Genomic DNA, 21,431 nt, shown 5'->3' with positions numbered 1-21,431 from the left:
CGACTGGAAACAGTCCCTAACATCGCTATCTCCTATTACCAACTTTTGGAGATATTCGCGCTAAGCACGAATATCTCCAAAAGCTAACACCTGCCCTGAGCAGTTCTTAGCCATGTTATCCAATGGGAGGTGGATAACATGGCTAAGAGCATTTGCTCGATAATGCATGAATATCGCTGACTTTTCAGCGATATTCATGCATTTCGGCCGGTTTTTATCGCATTTGCGATAAACCTTGTTAATAGCAAGGTTTATCTGCGATAAAAATCGCCGATGTGCGGCGATAATTTTTGTCTCTAAACAAGTTAGAGACGAAAATTATCGCTAGTTGTTGGTAATATGCCCCTGTATTTCCACAGTGGCATGGATAGTTTCATGTCAGTCTGCTGAAACTAAAAATTTCAACAGAGGCTTCTCAGTTCAGTCACCAATCTTATTGCCCAGGAACCACCAAACTTTAAACATCCGCTTGGATGGTCTGGCACTGCAGATGCTGGGACAAGGGTCTCTTTTCAGCACATGTGACTCTGGTCATACATTTCTTAGCATCCTTAACTTCTCGAAGGAAAGCGTACAGGACTATAAATACATACAGACCAGCAATTTAGGCAGAACATGGAGGAGTGGATGAGAGACATATCGAAGAACATCCTCTGATTAGCCCTTTGGATCGACTTTTGAAGGAAGTAAAATTTAATAAGCCTCCAATCTATCCATACTAATATAATAAAGAGAGAGCCAAAAACCTTTGAGGCGGGTAATCTCAGGAACCACAGCACCAATCACAACACCCAATACAGCGTTGGAAAGGGCAGTTGCAGCAGAAGGACATAGGCTATGCAGACGTCCACCATATACATTTCAAAAGTAAAAGAACCGTGCCAGCAAAGTAGTCCCTTGCGGGCGTGTCTGCGTTGTGCTGTGGGCTTGTGCTGGGAGGGTGTGACAAATGCTGGCGGCGTGTGGTACGTTCCGCCCTTCGGGCTGGACTGTTCCCATGAGGCACAGGGTCAAGGCTGATTTGCATATGGCCATGTCTGAACTGGGGTGGTGTGGAGTGCAAAAAAACGATGGATTTAGGCCCAGATCTCTGTACTGGGGTGAATGTATGACATTGTTCTGCATTCTGTCCATCAACTGTTGTTTTTGCATTTGTCACCCCGAGTGGGATGGGTATGCTCAGACGTGAGTCACATGCTCTCCACACCACTGGCTGAAGACGGTTGATAGCCAGAAATTGGTCCAAGGATGCTTGAGTCCGGGCCAGGAAAGACATGGCTTGGCAGTTTGGTCTGGAATGTTCCCATAAGGCACTGGGTCAAGGCTGAGGTGGTGTGGATGGATTTAGGCCCAGATCTCTGTTTGGGCTGAATGTGACTTTGTTCTGCATTCTGTGTTATCTACCGCTTTGCCTTCAACAATTTGTATAGTTTTATTGTCTATTGATTATGTACTTTTTCTAGTGTGATTTTAATTGAATGTTGTCATATCAAAAAATAATCATAAGAAAAGAAAACAAAACAGAAGAAAAGAAAAGAGAAAAGAAAAAAAGAAAAAAATATAAATATTTGCATCTTTAAAGAAATTATGAATATATATATATTATCTATACTACTATTATAAAGAGAGGACTTGCACCTTTTGGCCAAGTAAACTCGGGAACCACAGCACCAATCACAACACCCAATACAGCGTTGGAAAGGGCAGTTGCAGCAGAAGGACATAGGCTATGCAGACGCCCACCATATACATTTAAAATGTAAAAGAACCGTGCCAGCAAAGTAATCCCTTGTGGGCATGTCTGCATTGTGCTGTGGGTGTGTGCTGGGGGCGTGACAATCGCTGGGGGCATTCCGTCACGAGTGTTGGTTTTTCTTCCCAGGTTCTATACATTCCTGCTCCCTTTAAATAGTAATTCAGTGGAGGTCCCATTCTCTTAGAACCACCCCAAGCACAGTTATGGGCAAAAATACAACTAAAAGGCCCTGCAAAGCATTATGGGATAAGCCTAGCATAATTTTTAGCATTAATGAAAGGGTTTCAATGTTTTTGAATTTTACTCATCAGGGACATCTTGGGACGACGAGGTGAACTGCAGCTTGATGTATAATATTTGAAATGCTATTGCATTTGCCTCATCGGGGACATCTAGGGACGGCGAGGTGAACTACAGCTTGATATATAATATTTTAAATGCTATTGCATTTGCATCATCAGGGACATCTAGGGACATGAGGTGAACTGCAGCTTGATGTGTAATATTTTAAATGCTATTGCATTTGCCTCATCAAGGACATCTAGGGACCATAAGGTGAACTGCAGCTTGATGTATAATATTTTAAATGCTATTGCATTTGCCTCTTGGGGACAACTGGGGAGAACGAGGTGAACTGCAGCTCTTTGTAGAATTATTTGGATACTATAATATTCACTTCCTACTGCTAATCTCGAATCATAATGCTTTGCAGGGGCTTGATCTCAAAATCATCATCTCTCTCACTGCTTGCTGGAAGCTAATTTCACTTTTGTGAAATGACTATATGCATTTTAGCATGTAGAAATACTTGTTATTTTACCTTGAATATATGAGGTTTCTGTTTTAGTAATTGGAAATCTGACGGAACGAAATATTGCGGATTTATTGTACCAAGTTTGCGCCAATTCCGCCCACCCCTACTTTAAATACCCCTGCACCCCATAATCATAACCACCCCTTACTCTATAAAATACCCCAACACCATTAAACACTAACCCATCTTAACCCTATAAATATACCCTGTACCCCAAAACCCAAACCTATCCCTAAACCCTAAAAATACCCCTGTACCCTAAAACTGAAATCTAGCCCTGAACCCTATAAATACCCCTGTACCTCGAAACCCAAACCTACCCCTGAACCCTAAAAATACCCCTGTACCCCAAAACCCAAACCTACCCCTGAACCCTAAAATACCACTGTAACCCAAAACCCAAACCTAGCCCATGACCCTTAAAATACCCCTGTACCCCAAAACCTAAAAATACCCCTGTACCCCAAAACCCAAAACTAGCCCAGAACCCTAAAATATCCCTGTATCCCAAAACCCAAACCTAGCCCTGAACCCTAGAAATACCCCTGTACCCCAAAATCCAAACCTAGCCCTGAACCCTTAAAATACCCCTGTACCCCAAAACCCAAACCTACCCCTGAACCCTAAAAATACCCCTATACCCCAAAACCCAAACCTAGCCCTGAACCCTAAAAATACCCCTGTACCCCAGAACCCCAAACTATATCTGAACCCTTAAAATACCTAAACACCCCAAAACATATACCTCAGTACCCCAAAACATATACCCCTATACCCATACTTGCCTTATCCAAACATTTAAAAAAAAACCATGCTTTTATCATTCACTAGCAGCCCGTCCTGACGTTGTCCGGGTGTGAATTGCTGCCGGCCAGTAGTATATTGTTTCGTAGGATTTCATTTTGATAGCATTTCTTATCTGTGACAGGCCTGTGACACGCTCCGATTCACAGTGCACTGCTGATGCACTTAAGAGTGCGCGTTCAGTAGTGTGTGAACTCGAGTTTCCCTACTTTATTTTCCTTGCAATATTATATAGCGAACTCGACAACATGGCATGAGCACAATTTACATTACAGAAGAACACATTGATTTGTGGTAGGCACGGGGAGACAAAGCGATTTGCCTGGAATCACAGGATGTTGAGCTGATGCCGAGATTCTAACGTAGCTCCCCATCTCTAAAGTTCGCAATTCTAGAACTTGTGGTGGGAGGTGTGTCTAAAAGTGTATGTCAGTGCTGGGCATCAATGAGAGAGACCTGTGCATTTTTCCAATTGGTGGTGAAAAAATATGAGTATGTTGCTGGAGATGTGGGCCGCCGTGCCACCAATGTACTTACGGGGGAGGGTAAACACCCATTATTCCGAAAATTTCTTTCTGCATACCATCAGTCTGCATACTTTCATTACGAAAGTATCATGACTCCGCAATGCCATTATAACGCATGGCATTACATTTTATATGCTTTTACCACGCATACATTTACAACAAAATTCGTTGTAAATGCATGAATGGTAAAAGCATGTTTTTTAAAAATGTTTGGATAAGGCAAGTATGGGTATAGGGGTATATGTTTTGGGGTACTGAGGTTTATGTTTTGGGGTGTTTGAGTATTTTAATGGTTCAGATATAGTTTTGGGTTATGGGGTGCAGGGGTATTTTTAAGGTTCAGGGCTAGGTTTGTGTTTTGGGGTATAGGGGTATTTTTAGGGTTCAGGGGTAGGTTTAGGTTTTGGGGTACAGGGGTGTTCTAAGGGTTCAGGGCTAGGTTTGGGTTTTGGGGTACAGGGGTATTTTTAGGGTTCAGGGGTGGGTTTGGGTTTTGGGGCAGGGGTATTTTAAGGGTTATGGGCTAGGTTTGGGTTTTGGGGTACAGGGGTATTTTAGGGTTCATGGGTAGGTTTGGGTTTTGGGGTACAGGGGTATTTTTAGAGTTCAGGGGTATGTTTGGGTTTTGAGGTACAGGGGTATTTATAGGGTTCAGGGCTAGGTTTTGGTTTTGGGGTGCAGGGGTATTTTTAGGGTTTAGGGATAGGTTTGGGTTTTGGGGTACAGGGTATATTAAAGGGTTAAGATGGGTTAGTGTTTAAGGGTGTTGGGGTATTTTATAGAGTAAGGGTGGGTTATGATTATGGGGTGCAGGGGTATTTAAAGTAGGGGTGGGCTGAATTGGCGCGAACTTGGTACAATAAATCCGCAATATTTCGTTCCGTCAGATTTCCAATTATTAAAACAAAAACCTCATATATTCAAGGTAAAATAACAAGTATTTCTACATGCTAAAATGCATATAGTATTTCACAAAAATGAAATTAGCTTCCAGCAAGCAGTGAGAGAGGTGATGATTTTGAGATCAAGCCCCTGCAAACCATTATGGGACGAGATTAGCAGTGGGAAGTGAATATTATAGTATCCAAATAATTCTACAAAGAGCTGCAGTTCACCTCGTTCTCCCCAGTTGTCCCCAAGAGGCAAATGCAATAGCATTTAAAATATTATACATCAAGCTGCAGTTCACCTCATGGTCCCTAGATGTCCCTGATGAGGAAAATGCAATAGCATTTAAAATATTACACATCAAGCTGCAGTTCACCTCATGTCCCTAGATGTCCCTGATGATGCAAATGCAATTGCATTTAAAATATTATATATCAAGCTGCAGTTCACCTCGCCGTCCCTAGATGTCCCTGATGAGGCAAATGCGATCGCATTTAAAATATTATACATCAAGCTGCAGTTCACCTTGTCGTCCCAAGATGTCCCTGATGAGTAAAATTCAAAAACATTGAAACCCTTTCATGAATGCTAAAAAATTATGCTAAGCTTATCCCATAATGCTTTGCAGGGCCGTTTAGTTGTATTTTTGCCCATAACTGTGCTTGGGGTGGTTCTAAGAGAATGGGACCACCACTGAATTACTATTTAAAGGGAGCAGGAATGTATAGAACCTGGGAAGGAAAAACAACACTCGTGACGGAATGCCCCCCGCGATTGTCACGCCCCCAGCACACACCCACAGCACAATGCAGACACTCCCACAAGGGACTACTTTGCTGGCACGGTTCTTTTACATTTTAAAAGTATATGGTGGGCGTCTGCTTAGCCTATGTCCTTATGCTGCAACTGCCCTTTCCAACGCTGTATTGGGTGTTGTGATTGGTGCTGTGGTTCCCGAGTTTACCTGGCCAAAAGGTGCAAGTTCTCTCTTTATAATAGTAGTATAGATGCATTTACAACGAATTTCGTTGTAAATGTATGCGTGGTAAAAGCATATAAAATGTAATGCCACACGTTATAATATTTACAACAAGGGGTGGTAAGGGACAGAGTCTCTGAATTAAGCAGAAAGCTCTCACCGAGTCAAGAGATCAGGGCTAGATCCAACACCGTTTTTTAGCTCACTGCACCATCCCAGTTTCAGAACCTGGCTGTATGCAAATTAGTCTGTTCCTGTCCCAGTGCATGATGGGAACAGGGCAAACCAAACTACAAAAGCCAATTCTTACACTGGGAAGGAAACAAGCTCCCGGGGACCGGTTTCTGGCATTACAGCCGTCTTCGGCCCGGTTTGCTTGAATCCTGATGGTGCAATGAGCAAGGGTCTCACATCTGAGAATACCCTTCCACGCTTAGGGTGGACAAAAATATTTACAACAAGGGGTGGTGAGGGACAGAGTCTCTGAATTAAGCAGAAAGCTCTCACCCAGTCAAGAGATCAGGGCTAGATCCAACACCGTTTTTTAGCTCACTGCACCATCCCAGTTTCAGAACCTGGCTGTATGCAAATTAGTCTGTTCCTGTCCCAGTGCATGATGGGAACAGGGCAAACCAAACTACAAAAGCCAATTCTTACACTGGGAAGGAAACAAGCTCCCGGGGACCCGTTTCTGGCATTACAGCCGTCTTCGGGCCGGTTTGCTTGAATCCTGATGGTGCAATGAGCAAGGGTCTCACATCTGAGAATACCCTTCCACGCTTAGGGTGGACAAAAATATTTACAACAAGGGGTGGTGATGGACAGAGTCTCTGAATTAAGCAGAAAGCTCTCACCCAGTCAAGAGATCAGGGCTAGATCCAACACCGTTTTTTAGCTCACTGCACCATCCCAGTTTCAGAACCTGGCTGTATGCAAATTAGTCTGTTCCTGTCCCAGTGCATGATGGGAACAGGGCAAACCAAACTACAAAAGCCAATTCTTACACTGGGAAGGAAACAAGCTCCCGGGGACCGGTTTCTGGCATTACAGCCGTCTTCGGCCCGGTTTGCTTGAATCCTGATGGTGCAATGAGCAAGGGTCTCACATCTGAGAATACCCTTCCACGCTTAGGGTGGACAAAAATATTTACAACAAGGGGTGGTGAGGGACAGAGTCTCTGAATTAAGCAGAAAGCTCTCACCCAGTCAAGAGATCAGGGCTAGATCCAACACCGTTTTTTAGCTCACTGCACCATCCCAGTTTCAGAACCTGGCTGTATGCAAATTAGTCTGTTCCTGTCCCAGTGCATGATGGGAACAGGACAAACCAAACTACAAAAGCCAATTTTTACACTGGGAAGGAAACAAGCTCCCGGGGACCGGTTTCTGGCATTACAGCCGTCTTCGGCCCGGTTTGCTTGAATCCTGATGGTGCAATGAGCAAGGGTCTCACATCTGAGAATACCCTTCCACGCTTAGGGTGGACAAAAATATTTACAACAAGGGGTGGTGAGGGACAGAGTCTCTGAATTAAGCAGAAAGCTCTCCCCCAGTCAAGAGATCAGGGCTAGATCCAACACCGTTTTTTAGCTCACTGCACCATCCCAGTTTCAGAACCTGGCTGTATGCAAATTAGTCTGTTCCTGTCCCAGTGCATGATGGGAACAGGGCAAACCAAACTACAAAAGCCAATTCTTACACTGGGAAGGAAACAAGCTCCCGGGGACCGGTTTCTGGCATTACAGCCGTCTTCGGTCCCCGGTAGCTTGTCTCCTTTCTGGTGAAGAATTGGCTTGGTAGTTTAGTCTGCCCTGTTCCCATGATGCACTGGGCCAGGGACAGACTGATTTGCATATAGCCAGGTTCTGAGCTGGGATGGGGCAGTGAGATAAATAACGGTGATGGATCAAGCCCTGATCTTTGGACTGGGTAAGAGTGGTCTGTTTAACTCAGACACTCTGTTCATCACCACCCCCTTTTGTAAATCGTTTTTGGCCACTATAGGTGTGGCAGGGTATACTCAGACATGAGTCCCTTTCTCACTGCTGCATCAGGATTCAAGCAAGCCGGGCTGAAGAAGGCTGAAATGCCAGAAACCGGTCCCCGGTAGCTTGTCTCCTTTCTGGTGAAGAATTGGCTTGGTAGTTTAGTCTGCCCTGTTCCCATGATGCACTGGGCCAGGGACAGACTGATTTGCATATAGCCAGGTTCTGAGCTGGGATGGGGCAGTGAGATAAATAACGGTGATGGATCAAGCCCTGATCTTTGGACTGGGTAAGAGTGGTCTGTTTAACTCAGACACTCTGTTCATCACCACCCCCTTTTGTAACACGTTATAATGGCATTGCGGAGTCATGGTACTTTCCTAATGAAAGTATGCGGAGTGATGGTATGCGGAAGGAAAGTTGCGGAATAATGGGTGTTTACCCTCCAAGCAAGTATATTGGTGGCAAGGCGGCCCACATCTCCAGCAACATACTCATATTATTTCACCACCGATTGGAATAATGCACAGGTCTCTCTCATTGATGCCCAGCACCGACATACACTTTTAGACACACCTCCGACCACAACTTCTAGAATTGCGAACTTTAGAGATGGGAAACTACGTTTGAATCTCGGCATCAGCTCAACATCCTGTGAATCCAGGCAAATCGCTTTGTCTCCCCGTGCCTACCACAAATGAATGTGTTCTTCTGTAATGTAAATTGTGCTCATGCCATGTTGTCGAGTTCGCGCTATATAATATTGCAAGGAAAATAAAGTAGGGAAACTCGAGTTCACACACTACTGAACGCGCACTCTTAAGTGCATCAGCAGTGCACTGTGAATCGGAGCGTTTCACAGGCCTGTCACAGATAAGAAATGCTGTCAAAACGAAATCCTACGAAACAATATACTACTGGCCGGCAGCAATTCGTACCCGGACAACGTCGAGACAGGCTGCTAGTATCAAAATAATTTTACAAAGAGCTGCAGTTCAACTGGTGGTTACTAGATGTCTCTCACGAGTCAGTGTTCCTTGAGAGGCACGTAATCAAATTACCTTTGACGGTGAGTGGTCGCGATAGTTTTCTTTTTCATGCGGCAAGTGGATGCGCCGTTTTACGGACCAAAAAGGGATAATTCCAGCAGCGGGATAAGCTTATGCCCTTGTCGGCTTCAAAGTCCGTCTGAAAGTGGAAGGGTGGGTATGGGTTAGAGAAAAGTCGGAGGTGGGCTGGTTAAGGAGCTGGGGGGCTAAGGTGCAGTGCTTACCGGTGCGGACGTAGATGGGGAGCAGCTTCAGGTTCCGCGCGCGATGGTAGGCATCGGTGGCACAGTGCAGGAGCGTGAATTAAATTGAGAGCGCTATGGGCGTGCGGCGGCGGCCCTATTAGGTGAGTATATAGATATAGAGGACAGACTAAGGAAGCAAGGATGTACAACGAGGGAAATTTACAAATATACAAAATAAATGCTGGTTTGTAAGCAGAACTAAGTAAAATAATTCATATGAACACATGGAAGAAGTTCTGCGGCTGATGTATACAAATTTAAGGGAAGACATTCATTGTGATGGTGTACACAATAGTAATACTACGAGATTATTCAACATGCTGTCGGGGAGTCTGTCTCTTATGCGCCTCCTAATCAGAATCCGTAATTACAACTGGTAGTTAAAAAAGTGAAACTCAAAGAGTGATAACTACTTGATGAAATCAATGGAGAAAGGTGGCAGTAATGAGGTACAACAGATCCTCTTAATCACAATCATGAATTCGGAACAGTGGTTAATTAAATGCTATTAGAAAAGTGATTCATACATTTTTCATTTTACAGTCAGTAGAGAATGGTGGGAGTATAGAAGTGCCACACTTGGGAAACAACAGTTACAACGCAACTTTTACAACGCATTCTTTTACAACGCACACCATTACAACGCAGGATCCTTTACAACGAATGCCTTTACAACGCATGACATTACATAGCAGATGCTATTACAACGCATGCCATTATAACGTATGTATTGGTAAATATGTCATTTTATTTAATCATTTATTTTTAAATTTAAATCAAATACATTTATTTTATTAATAGTATATATTTAGTTTTGGGTTATGGGGTACAGGGGTATTTTTAGGGTTCAGGGTTGGGTTTGTGTTTTGGGGTACAGGGGTATTTTTAGGTTTCAGGGCTGGTTTTGGGTTTTGGGGTACAGGGGTATTTTTAGGGTTCAGGGCTGGGTTTGGGTTTTGGGGTACAGGGGTATTTTTAGGGTTCAGGGTTGGGTTTGGGTTTTGGGGTAGAGGGGCATTTTTAGGGTTCAAGGTTGGGTTTGGGTTTTGGGGTACAGGGGCATTTTTAGGGTTCAGGGCTGGGTTTGGGTTTTGGGGTACAGGGGTATTTTTAGGGTTCAGGGCTGGGTTTGGGTTTTGGGGTACAGGGGTATTATTAGGGTTCAGGGCTGGGTTTGGGTTTTGGGGTACAGGGGTATTTTAAGGGTTATGGGCTAGGTTTGGGTTTTGGGCTACAGTGGTATTTTAGGGTTCAGGGGTAGGTTTGGGTTTTGGGGTACAGGGGTATTTTTAGGGTTCAGGGGTAGGTTTGGGTTTCGAGGTACAGGGGTATTTATAGGGTTCAGGGCTAGATTTCAGTTTTAGGGTACAGGGGTATTTTTAGGGTTTAGGGATAGGTTTGGGTTTTGGGGTACAGGGTATATTTATAGGGTTAAGATGGGTTGTTTTTAGGGTTCAGTTTTTAAATAAATAATTTAAATTAATAAAAAAAAAATGTTAATAATTGTATTATTTATTAATAATAGTTCATTATTAATAATAGTTTAAAAAAAAATAAACTTAAAGTAATGTTTTACCCTACACTATCCAGCACTTACCCTACTATTACACTCCCCTGGAGTTAGATTTTTATTTTTAAAAACCTAAACTATTTTATTAAATATATATATATATATATATAATATATATATATGTAAAAATTAATTATTTAAAAATAATTAATTTGTTTACATTAATTAAATTTTAATTCATTACATTTTTTTATAAAATAATATACTTACCTATACTTACGTTACGTTGTAATGGCACGCGTTGTAATAGCATCTGCTATGTAATGTCATGCGTTGTAATGGCATTCGTTGTAAATGATTCTTCGTTGTAAAAATTGCGTTGTAACGGTGTGTGTTGTAAAAGTTTGCGATGTAACGTCATACATCCGCCACACTTGAATGAAAAGAATGTCCATTATGGGTTCCTAGATTAATGAGGTCCAGTCCTCATTTCTGTTGAGCTCAATTCTAATAGTGTCCAGGAGGATTACCAGCTTGAGTTCCTCCTTGTTCAAGAGTTGGGCCATGTCTCCACCTCTTTGGGGGATTTTGAGCACTTTGAGTACTGTCCACACAATTTCGTCTTCGTTGTTATTGGCCAAGGAGAAATGTTCCACTAAAGGTGCGTTAGGAGTCTTGCACCTGATTCTGCTCCGATGCTGACTGATCCTGGTCCTTACCTTCTGTGTTGTTTGACCGATGTAAAGTTTAGAACAGGGACATTGGATCAAATAAACAACATTACAAGTGTTACAATTTGAAAACGAGCGACAATTTACAGTGACATTGTTGAATGTGAAGGATTTGCCTTCCATTGTGAATTCACAAACATTGCAGCAACCACATTTGGAGTGACCAACCAAAGGGGGCATATCCCAGAGAGAGTCTAGAGTAGTGTGTGGAAAGGTGTTAGAAAGTGCCGCTCTGACTAGATGATCAATTTCAATTTTATTTTATTATGTTTTGGCTCTCAACGAGGGCCACATAAAATACATACTACGGATTCAAAAACAAATAGAAATAAAAACATAATATTCAATAAACATATTTAAATCAAATACCATCCATTGACAGAAATACAACAAAAAGCCGGGTCAGACCATTCCAATAACATATTAATAAATAGCTAAAAAACCTTTAAAGAAATTAAAAATGTAAAAGCAGAACATTTCATTCGGAGGCCAATATAAAGATTGAACAAAAATATTCACATTAGAAATACCTAAACGGAGGCATATAGGTTTTAACCATTTGAGGCGCAATGTACGGAGTGCAGGGCAAATCAGCAAGACATGCATACGATCCTGTATACTCAGATTACAGAGATTACACATTTGAGACGATCCGTACCATTTGGATAGAAGTACGTTTAAGGGTAATAAGTCATAGCGTAATAGGAACCATAATCTTCTAATGCCATGGGGCAAATTCCATATAGCATAGGGTTGGGCCCTCTTAACGACATATGAATTAAGGAGAAGATCACAACCCCCTTTTCCTTGTATTGTATTCTTATCTGTCAGAAAGCATAGTTCCCACGATGCCTGTTTTAACAGGAATTTTAGTTGGGATGGTGAGTGCAGGAAGAAAACACTTTCATCTAACTTTAAAAGAGTCACGGCTCTTCTAAAGTTCCTTACAAGTTGTGAGAACTCATTAAAGTTGCCCAGTAATTCATTTTTGAGTAGGGCTCTCATCGTCCCCGGTTCCGCTCTAGCTAGGGAAACCATCCATCTTACTAAGGCACATAATCCCTGCACCCAGCTGCTCCTAAGACCAAAATCGAGTCTACAAGCAGCCAAAGAACAAGTAGTGTTTAGTGAAGCTAAGGATCTTAGGAGTTTCCCTTCGATTTTATGACAAAAATCCCAATGTTTCAACTCTACTAGTTCGATACCGTAAAGTAGCGTAGCGGGGATCTTAGCCCTATAGACCTCTAGCATGCAGGCAAAATGCCTTTTTCCGGTTGCTAGGTAGAGGGAATTTAAACCTTTACCATGGGCGAGGGCTTTCCGAGAGCTATGTTCAATATGAAGCCTCTCACTCAGATTAGCCGCGATGATTTCCCCCAAAAAAGTGTAAGATTTAACAACCTCTAGCTTTTGGCCGCCAATATACCATCCAAAATTTTCAGAGCGGCACTTCTTTTTCCCACCTATGCACATGATTTTACTTTTAGATATGTTAATCTTCATAGAGTGGGAAACAGCAAAAGCATAAAGAGCTTTCAACCTATTTGCAAGACCTTTTGGCGTTAAATCTAAAACAAGAATGTCATCGGCATACATCAGACAAGAGATAGGGGCCCCCCCTATCACTGGAGCAATACCCTCACAGACAGACAAGGCGGCAGGCAGGTCCTGCGTGTATAGGGAGAACAAAAGAGGCGCCAAAAGACAGCCTTTTTTAAGGCCGTTTAAAGAGAGAATTAGGTCGGAGAGACCCCTTTCACCCCCTTGGAGCACCCTACACCAAGTTTCCGTATGAAGTGAACGAACAAGATCTAATATGTAAGATGGTACCCCAAGGGCTGCTAATTTTCTCCACAGAGATCTACGATCCACTTTATCGAACGCCGTGGAGAAATCAATAAAAGCAGCATAGACCACCCCCCCTCTCACTTGCGTATATTTGTCTGATGTCACATGTAAGGTGGTTAAATTATCTAGGGTGCCGTGGTCCCTACGAAAACCAGTTTGTTCGAGTGGCAAAATATTGTTCTCCTCAACCCAGTCGGAAAGTAGATTTAAAAGACATTTTGCAAAAACCTTACCGATTGAGTCAAGGAGATCAATCAAACGATAATTACTGGGGCTATCCCTCGCTCCCTTCTTAAAAATGGGGACCAGGATACTTCCCCTCCAGGATGCTGGAACCTTTTTCGAATCAAAACAGGATTTAAACAATGGATAAAGGATTTTACTCCAGAGAGAGGGATCCTGCTTCAAAACCGTCATGGGGAGTTCGTCAGGACCCATTGCGCCGGAGGAGCGCATATTCTTTATGGCCATTTCTATTGTTTCCTCCGATGGATACTCAATTACTCCTTCAGATGTTAGATCAGGGGCACTAACATCCACTGAAATGCCATTCCCTCCATAAAGCTCCCGGATATAAGAGGACCATACATCTTCAGCTATAGATGATCCTTTAAATTGCGACTTCTATGAAATGCAAAGATGGGGCGTTGTATGTCAAGGCTACCTACATTGAAAACTGACCAGTGTTGGAGTATAGATTTACTGATTGCGTTGGAAACCGGTGAAAATGTGGTCGTGTCAGTGTTTTTCTTGAGTTTAGGGCTAAGAAGAACTTCCAGAGGACAAAACCAGGTCTTCTTGAGTGCATTGCGTACTAACTTTTTGGGGTAACCACGGCCTTTCAGTTTAGTGGAAAGCGTAGTAGCCTCTCTGAAGTAATCCTCTTTGGTAGAGCAGTTGCGCCTAATCCTTAAGAATTGTGAATAAGGGAGGGAGTCTCTGAGGGCCCTAGGGTGGTTGCCTGTGTAGCTGAGTAATGTAGTACGCTCTGTGGGCTTCCTCTAGAGACGGGTCAATAATTCACCTTCTGAATGTAAAATGGTGAGGTCCAGAAATGCAATAGAGTAGTTCAACTGTGACGGTAAAGGTCAAGCCTATGCAGTTGTTGTTCAACCAGTGCAAAAATTGGTTCAAGCAATCAGAGTTGTGGCGCCAGATGACAAAAATATTGTCTATATACCTGTGCACAACGTGATGCCAGAAAAAAAGGGATTAGAAGGTGCCCGAATGGTAGTGATTTCAAGATGGTCCATAAACAAAATTGCCAGATTGGGGGGCAAAAACTGGGGTTCCAAAATATACCCACAGCTGGAGACTTTGGGTCTACCTGGTGGGCAAGTGGAATTCTTGTGAACTTTCAGTAATGTATAGATTAGCGGTGTGAATGGAGATTTCACATTAAGAAAACTAAATCCCTTTTTGTTTATGAAGCCATCATTCAGAGCGTCAGTGGTGATTTGTGTTATTAAGCCCTGTAATTCTTTGGTGGGGTTTGTCGGTAATCTGCAATAATGATCGTTGTTGGCAAGATGGCGTAAGGTTTCTTTCCTATATGCATCTTTTTCCTGAAGGACAATACCACCACCCTTGTCTGCGCTCTTGATAATGAGGGACTCATTAGATTTGAGGGACTGAATAGCTTGCTTTTCAGCAATAGATCCATACTAATTTAATAAAGAGAGAGCCAAAAACCTTTGAGGCGGGTAATCTCAGGAACCACAGCACCAATCACAACACCCAATACAGCATTGGAAAGGGCAGTTGCAGCAAAAGGACATAGGCTATGCAGACGCCCAACATATACATTTAAAAAGTAAAAGAACCGTGCCAGCAAAGTAGTCCCTTGTGGGCGTGTCTGCGTTGTGCTGTGAGCTTGTGCTGGGGGGGCGTGACAAATGCTGGGGGCGTGTGGTATGTTCCGCCCTTCGGGCTGGACTGTTCCCATGAGGCACAGGGTCAAGGCTGATTTGCATATGGCCATGTCTGAACTGGGGTGGTGTGGAGTGCAAACAAACGATGGAGTTAGGCCCAGATCTCTGTACTGGGGTGAATGTATGACATTGTTCTGCATTTTGTCCATCAACTGTTGTTTTTGCATTTGTCACCCGAGTCGGATGGGTATGCTCAGACCTGAGTCCCATGCTGTCCACACCACTGGAGTCAAGTTATCCTGGCTGAGGACGGCTGATAGCCAGAAATTGGTACTAGGATGCTTGCGTACGGTCCAGGAAAGACATGGCTTGGCAGTTCGGCCTGGAATGTTCCCATGAGGCACAGGGTCTAGGCTGAGGTGGTGTGGAGTGCAAAAAAAATGATGGATTTAGGCCCAAATCTCTGTATTGGGGTGAATGTATGACATTGTTCTGCATTCTGTCCATCAACTGTTGTTTATACATTCCGCCCTTCATGCCATGTCTCATATCGTGTGCTGGGGGTGTGGGTGGGTGCGGGGCGCGCTTTGTGTCAAATATTTCATTGTTTTTTCTTCCCAGGTTCTGTACATTCCAGCTCCGGGTGTTCCCCCTGCTCCCTTTAAATACCCCTGCACCCCATAATCAAAACCCACCCGTACTCCTTAAAATACCCCAACACCCTTAATACACTAACCCATCTTAACCCTATAAATATACCCTGTACCCCAAAACCCAAACCTATACCTAAATCCTAAAAATACCCCTGTACCCCAAAAACCAAACCTACCTCTGAACCCTAAAATACCCCTGTACCCCAAACCTAGCCCTGAACCCTTAAAATACCCCTGTACCCCAAAACCCAAACATACCCTTGAACCCTAAAAATATCCCTGCACCCCAGACCCAAACCTAGCCCTGAACCATAAAAATAACCCTGTACCCCAAAACGCAAACCTACCCCTGAACCCTAAAATACCCCTATACCCCAAAACCCAAACCTAGCCCTGAACCCTAAAAATACGCCTGTACCCCAAAACCCATACCTATCCCTAAACGCTAAAACTACCCCTGTACCCCATAACCCAAAACTATATCTGAACCCTTAAAATACCCAATCACCCCAAAACATATACCTCAGTACCCCAAAACATATACCCCTATACCTATACTTACCTTATCCGAACATTAAAAAAAAAACAGGCTTTTACCATTCATGCATTTACAACGAATTTCGTTGTAAATTTATGCGTGGTAAAAGCATATAAAATGTAATGCCATGCGTTATAATGGCATTGCGGAGTCATGGTACTTTCATAATGAAAGTATGCGGAGTGATGGTATGCGGAAAGAAAGTTGCGGAATAATGGGTGTTTACCCTCCCCCAGTAAGTACATTGGTGGCACGGCGGCCCACATCTCCAGCAACATACTCATATTTTTACACCACCCATTTGAAAAATGCACAGTTCTCTCTTATTGATGGCCAGCACCGACATACACTTTTAGACACAAGTCCCGCCACAAGTTCTAGAATTGCGAACTTTAGAGCTGGGGAGCTACGTTCGAATCTCGGCATCAGCTCAACATCCTGTGATTCCAGGCAAATCGCTTTGTCTCCCCATGCCTACCACAAATTAATGTGTTCTTCTGTAATGTAAATTGTGCTCATGGAATGTTGTTGAGTTCACGCTATATAATATTGCAAGGAAAAATAAAGTAGGGAAACTGGAGTTCACACACTACTGAACGCGCACTCTTAAGTGCATCAGCAGTGCACTGTGAATCGGAGCGTTTCACAGGCCTGTCACAGATAAGAAATGCTATCAAAACGAAATCCTGCAAAACAATATACTACTGGCCGGCAGCAATTCATACCCGGACAACGTCGGGACGGGCTGCTAGTACTTAAATACAACCAAATGTGGGATGTGAATTTGATTTTTAATTTGTACTTGAATTGGTCTGACGATGCTTTCTTACCTCTTAACATTTTGTTTGGAAAATGCATTGCACTACTGTGGCTGGTTTCTTTGATATTAAAGCTTTAGATGTGTCTTCAGTCCAATATACTCTTTCTGGTGATTGTTTCCAAGTCCAGGGAAGAACAAAAACAAATCCAACATCAGTTTTTTATCCTTATTTTCCTCTTCAACCTAAGCTCTGTTTAGGAAATTGTTTAAAAGAGTATATTCTGAAAACAAATGATTGAGAACGTCCTCCTCAATCCAATTCATCATCTAAATGAGAACTCCTTACGAATCAGTTTTTCTCCAATTTGGCACGCTTGGTGAAAATAATCATGAATTTAGCGGTCATTGACTCATCTGCTTTCGAGGCTCCCGCCACAAGGGAAACTTCGGCCTCACAAGCCCTTTGTGCTGGATCAGTATTGATGGACATTCTCAGACCTGCTGATTAGTCTGTTTTCACTTTTAGGACCTTTTATTATGAACCCATTCCTCATGTTGCTAATTTTATTGTATCTGTGCTTTAAACAAGCATTATGTGAGCCTATAGCTTTGTAATGAAACAGAGATTTTCTTAACTTTAGTGAAAGAAGGTCTTGATTTGATCAAAGTCACTGAGGCTAAGTTTCCCCTCATTTCTCTTTTCTAGCACCTATCAGAGCCACAAATAAATCAACTTAGGGGTATATTTACAAGAATTGCAGCTAACTAATGCTAGCGTTAGTTAGCAGCAATTTTCTAACCCCTGTGTACCGCCAAAAACTATTGCCATGGTAATGACGTATTTACAATACGTCACTACATAGGACATTCTTGCGGCGGCAAATGTTGTCGTTAACACCAATGACACGGCAATAAAAATGTTGCAGGTAGCGAGAGAAAAGTGACGAAGGGCCAATTAGAGGCATAAAAACTCACGTTAGTCAGCCTAATGTCATTTTTCTTCCTCCAGAGGTAAAAATAGACTATAAGTCCTCCACCAATGATAAACAGAAAAGAAAAAACAATGGGATGCAGAATGGAGCAGTCAGGTGCCAAGTTCAGTACAGGTAAACAAATCCCCCAAACCCTCCATCGGCCCGTATGAGAGGAAATGCAGATTCAGGGTTCCATGTATGTAAGGAGGCGCATCGCTGGGGAATATCAGTGATGCATCAGTTTAAATAGCGCTTCCCTTGCGACACCTTGGCAGCTGAAGCCTGGAAGTGTGGACAGCCCCCGGGGCCTGTAGGCCTAGCTGTGAAGGCGCCTGAGACCCAGAGTGGGATCCAAAGGTGCCGTGGAATTGCTGCGCCAAGATGGTGGAGCAGGCTAAGTTGGGAGAAAGCCTCTGGGCCATGGTGGTGGACATTGAGGCATCTGCGATCACCCTTACCTGGTGGTGAAGTCTGGCAGGTTGCATGGAGACATGTTGTTGACCTGTATGAGAAGACCGCCTGATGCCCCATTTACCAATACAATTGTGGCCCTCATTGCACCCCAGGCTCTCCCATCCACCGACTGCATCCTACTTGGAGACCTCAACTTCCACCTGGACAACCCTAGTGACCAGAACAACACCACCCTCCAAGAGAACCTTGCCAACATCAGACTCAAGCATGCAGTCACCACAACAACCCACAACAACCCACATAGCCAGACACACGCTAGACCTCGTCTTCTCTACCAGTGGGAACATTCAACTATAGCCAGACCACACAACTCTGCTGGACCACCCATCATTGTATACATCATGGCTTAACCACACCTACTGTAAACCACCGCCATCATTGCCCCCCCTGCCATCGCAGCTGGATCAAAGCCACAGACAAACTTCTCATCAACTTCCTCAGCCCACCACTCTACCAATGCTTACAGACACCAACACCGCAGCGCACAACCTCCACCGTGGATCTCTAAGTGCCCTGATACCCTGGCACCCCTCAAGGAGAAACCGGACAAACAACACTCGAAGAAGGTCAACTGGTTCACTACTCCCTCGACTATTCCAGACACACGTGCAGACGGCTCAAGAAATGATGGAACTCAGGACCTGCTGGCCTTCACAAGACTTCTCAAGACATGGCTCTTCGATCAGTAGCGCCCCCCGCATCCCCCACCCCTCCCCCAGAGCCTTGAGACCCTCACGGGTATGTAGCGCACTTTAGAAATGCAATGATTGATTGATTGATTGATTGAGTCACAACAGCAATCAACTCCGCAACACAGTCACCCTTGCACCATGGCACAAGGATGCCTGCGTTGGTGCATGGCAGCCATTGTGCTCCATCGTAGGGGGAAAAGACAGGGGGATTATTCCTGAGTCCCTTCCAACAATTTAACGCCGCTAGTACATCATTTTCTTGACGTACTTGCAGCATGAAACTTGGACCACGTTGTGTCATTTTCATAAGCATGACCTTGTGAATCACTGTGCCATATTATACCTGCATCAGGTATGATGTATGCAGGGTGGGCGTTCCCACGTAATGAAGCCTCATAGGTGAGGAGCAGAGAAAAACTAAGACTTGACTGCAACAATTCTAGGACGCCACTGCGTCAAAACCTTAAGCCTGCCTCATGGCAGGCGTAAGGGTGACGCAGTCCCATAGGGATAGGCTGGCCCTATGCATTGTTGGAGTTGTGTCATGCTTGCAACACTACTGCATCAATGAGTGACTTTAGCGCTGAAAGATATGTCAGAATTCAAGACGTATCTCTCATTGATTGTAACATTGAGCGCCGTACATTGAAACAGGCACATCCAGGTTGTCGCAAGGAGGGCACAGTGAAAGGTGTAGCAACACTGTTTGGTCGCAGGGATGCAACACTTTTCATGAATGGGGCCCAGGAAAGCGCCCTATCTTATTCATAGGGCACATCCTTGACCTTTTGTTTTGGTGCCGGGTAGTGCAGAAATATTCCTTGCAGCGCAGTCCAGCACCCAAACATCTAATATGTAGACCCAAGTGTTTTCACAAATTTTAGGACCAGCTATTTGTTGGTTTTAAAAAACAGCCTCTAATTTGACTTAGCAGCAGTTTTGGGGGTTATCGCCAGATGGGAATTTAAATATCGCGAAGTGGGATTAGTGGCAGTTTTTGCACGGAACGGCCACCTTGCTTCTCGTTTTTGTTAGGTTCCTGCTAACAGAAGTGGCAATCTTGAAAATTTATGTTTACGCTGGAAAAGTACTGCTAACTACAGTTAGCGACAACTTGTAAATACGGTGATAAAAAAAAGCTGCCTAAGCATCAAAATATTGGCGCTACGGCGGCGTTAAGTTCTTGTAAATATACCCCTTTAGTATGGATTATCCGAGGAAACATGTCCCTGGTGCCAACTATCATTTAATTTTGGATCAATTTTGGTCAACCAGGATATTCCTTGCACTGTTTTCTTTATCTCCTTTCACATATAACACAAAGTATTTATTATGGACTTATAAATTTCTAGGGGAATCCACAACCCTTAGAATCCCCAAGATGTGGGTGAAAAGCACACACATTTGTCCTGTATACCTTTTGTAAAAAAAATAAACAGTAATGAAGGCCTAATCGCAAAGTGCTCCAAATATCAAAAAAGGCCTCCACATAGAGGGTGGAAAAGGCTCAGCAGCTAAGGGGTTAAGTGGTCAGAATATTAAGGGGCACATTTACAAGCCCCTATCACTACAGGAACATAACTTTTTCCAACGTCCTGTGGTGATAGGGGCTTGGTATTATTTACAAGGCAGCGTTAAGCCTAACGCTGCTTTGTAAATAAGGCCCCCATTTCCATGCTATGCTTAGCGTGAAAGGGGTGGGCAGTGGGTGTTGCGGTGGGAGTTCCATCGCAACACCCATTGATTTTGACACTGTCCCCTATTTACAAGGGTGGCGTAAATAGGAGTCAGCGCCAAAATTAAAAACATGGAAAACCTGGTGTTAAGATGGCGAAACATGAGAAAAGCTTTATTTCTCCTCGTTTTTGCTTTTTCCATGTGTGCTGCCTTCTGCAGCACACATGGAAAAAGCAAAACGACTTGGATTGTTTATGTGTAGGAAGGTGTCCCTTCCTGCACATAAACAATCTTTTTAAAAAAATGACATTTTGTAACTTCCATGTGTGCTGCATTAAGCAACGCACATTGAAGTGACAAAACACCATTTAAAGATTGCTTACGTGTCGGAAGCGACACCTTCCGACACATAAACAATCTTCCAATGCACACAGACACCTTTGCACTATGGTGTAAGGCAGTGCTTTAAATGGACAAAAAGAAGTGCAGGTACTCATCAAAAGGAGGGATAGACGGGGGGTGGAGTTTGGGGCGGGCATAAGGACGGCGCTAAAGGTGGAGTAAGGGGCGGGGCTACGTTTTTGACCTTTTCAAGCTTTTTATGCAAGAAATCTGCATGCATTGTTAGAATATCAGATGTATCTCTCCATTCGTTTT

This window comes from Lissotriton vulgaris, chromosome 1_2 (genome assembly GCF_964263255.1).
Source record: "Lissotriton vulgaris chromosome 1_2, aLisVul1.2, whole genome shotgun sequence".
Taxonomy (NCBI): Eukaryota; Metazoa; Chordata; class Amphibia; order Caudata; family Salamandridae; genus Lissotriton; species Lissotriton vulgaris.
The sequence above is the reverse complement of the archived record's forward strand: the minus strand, read 5'-3'. Positions refer to the sequence as shown.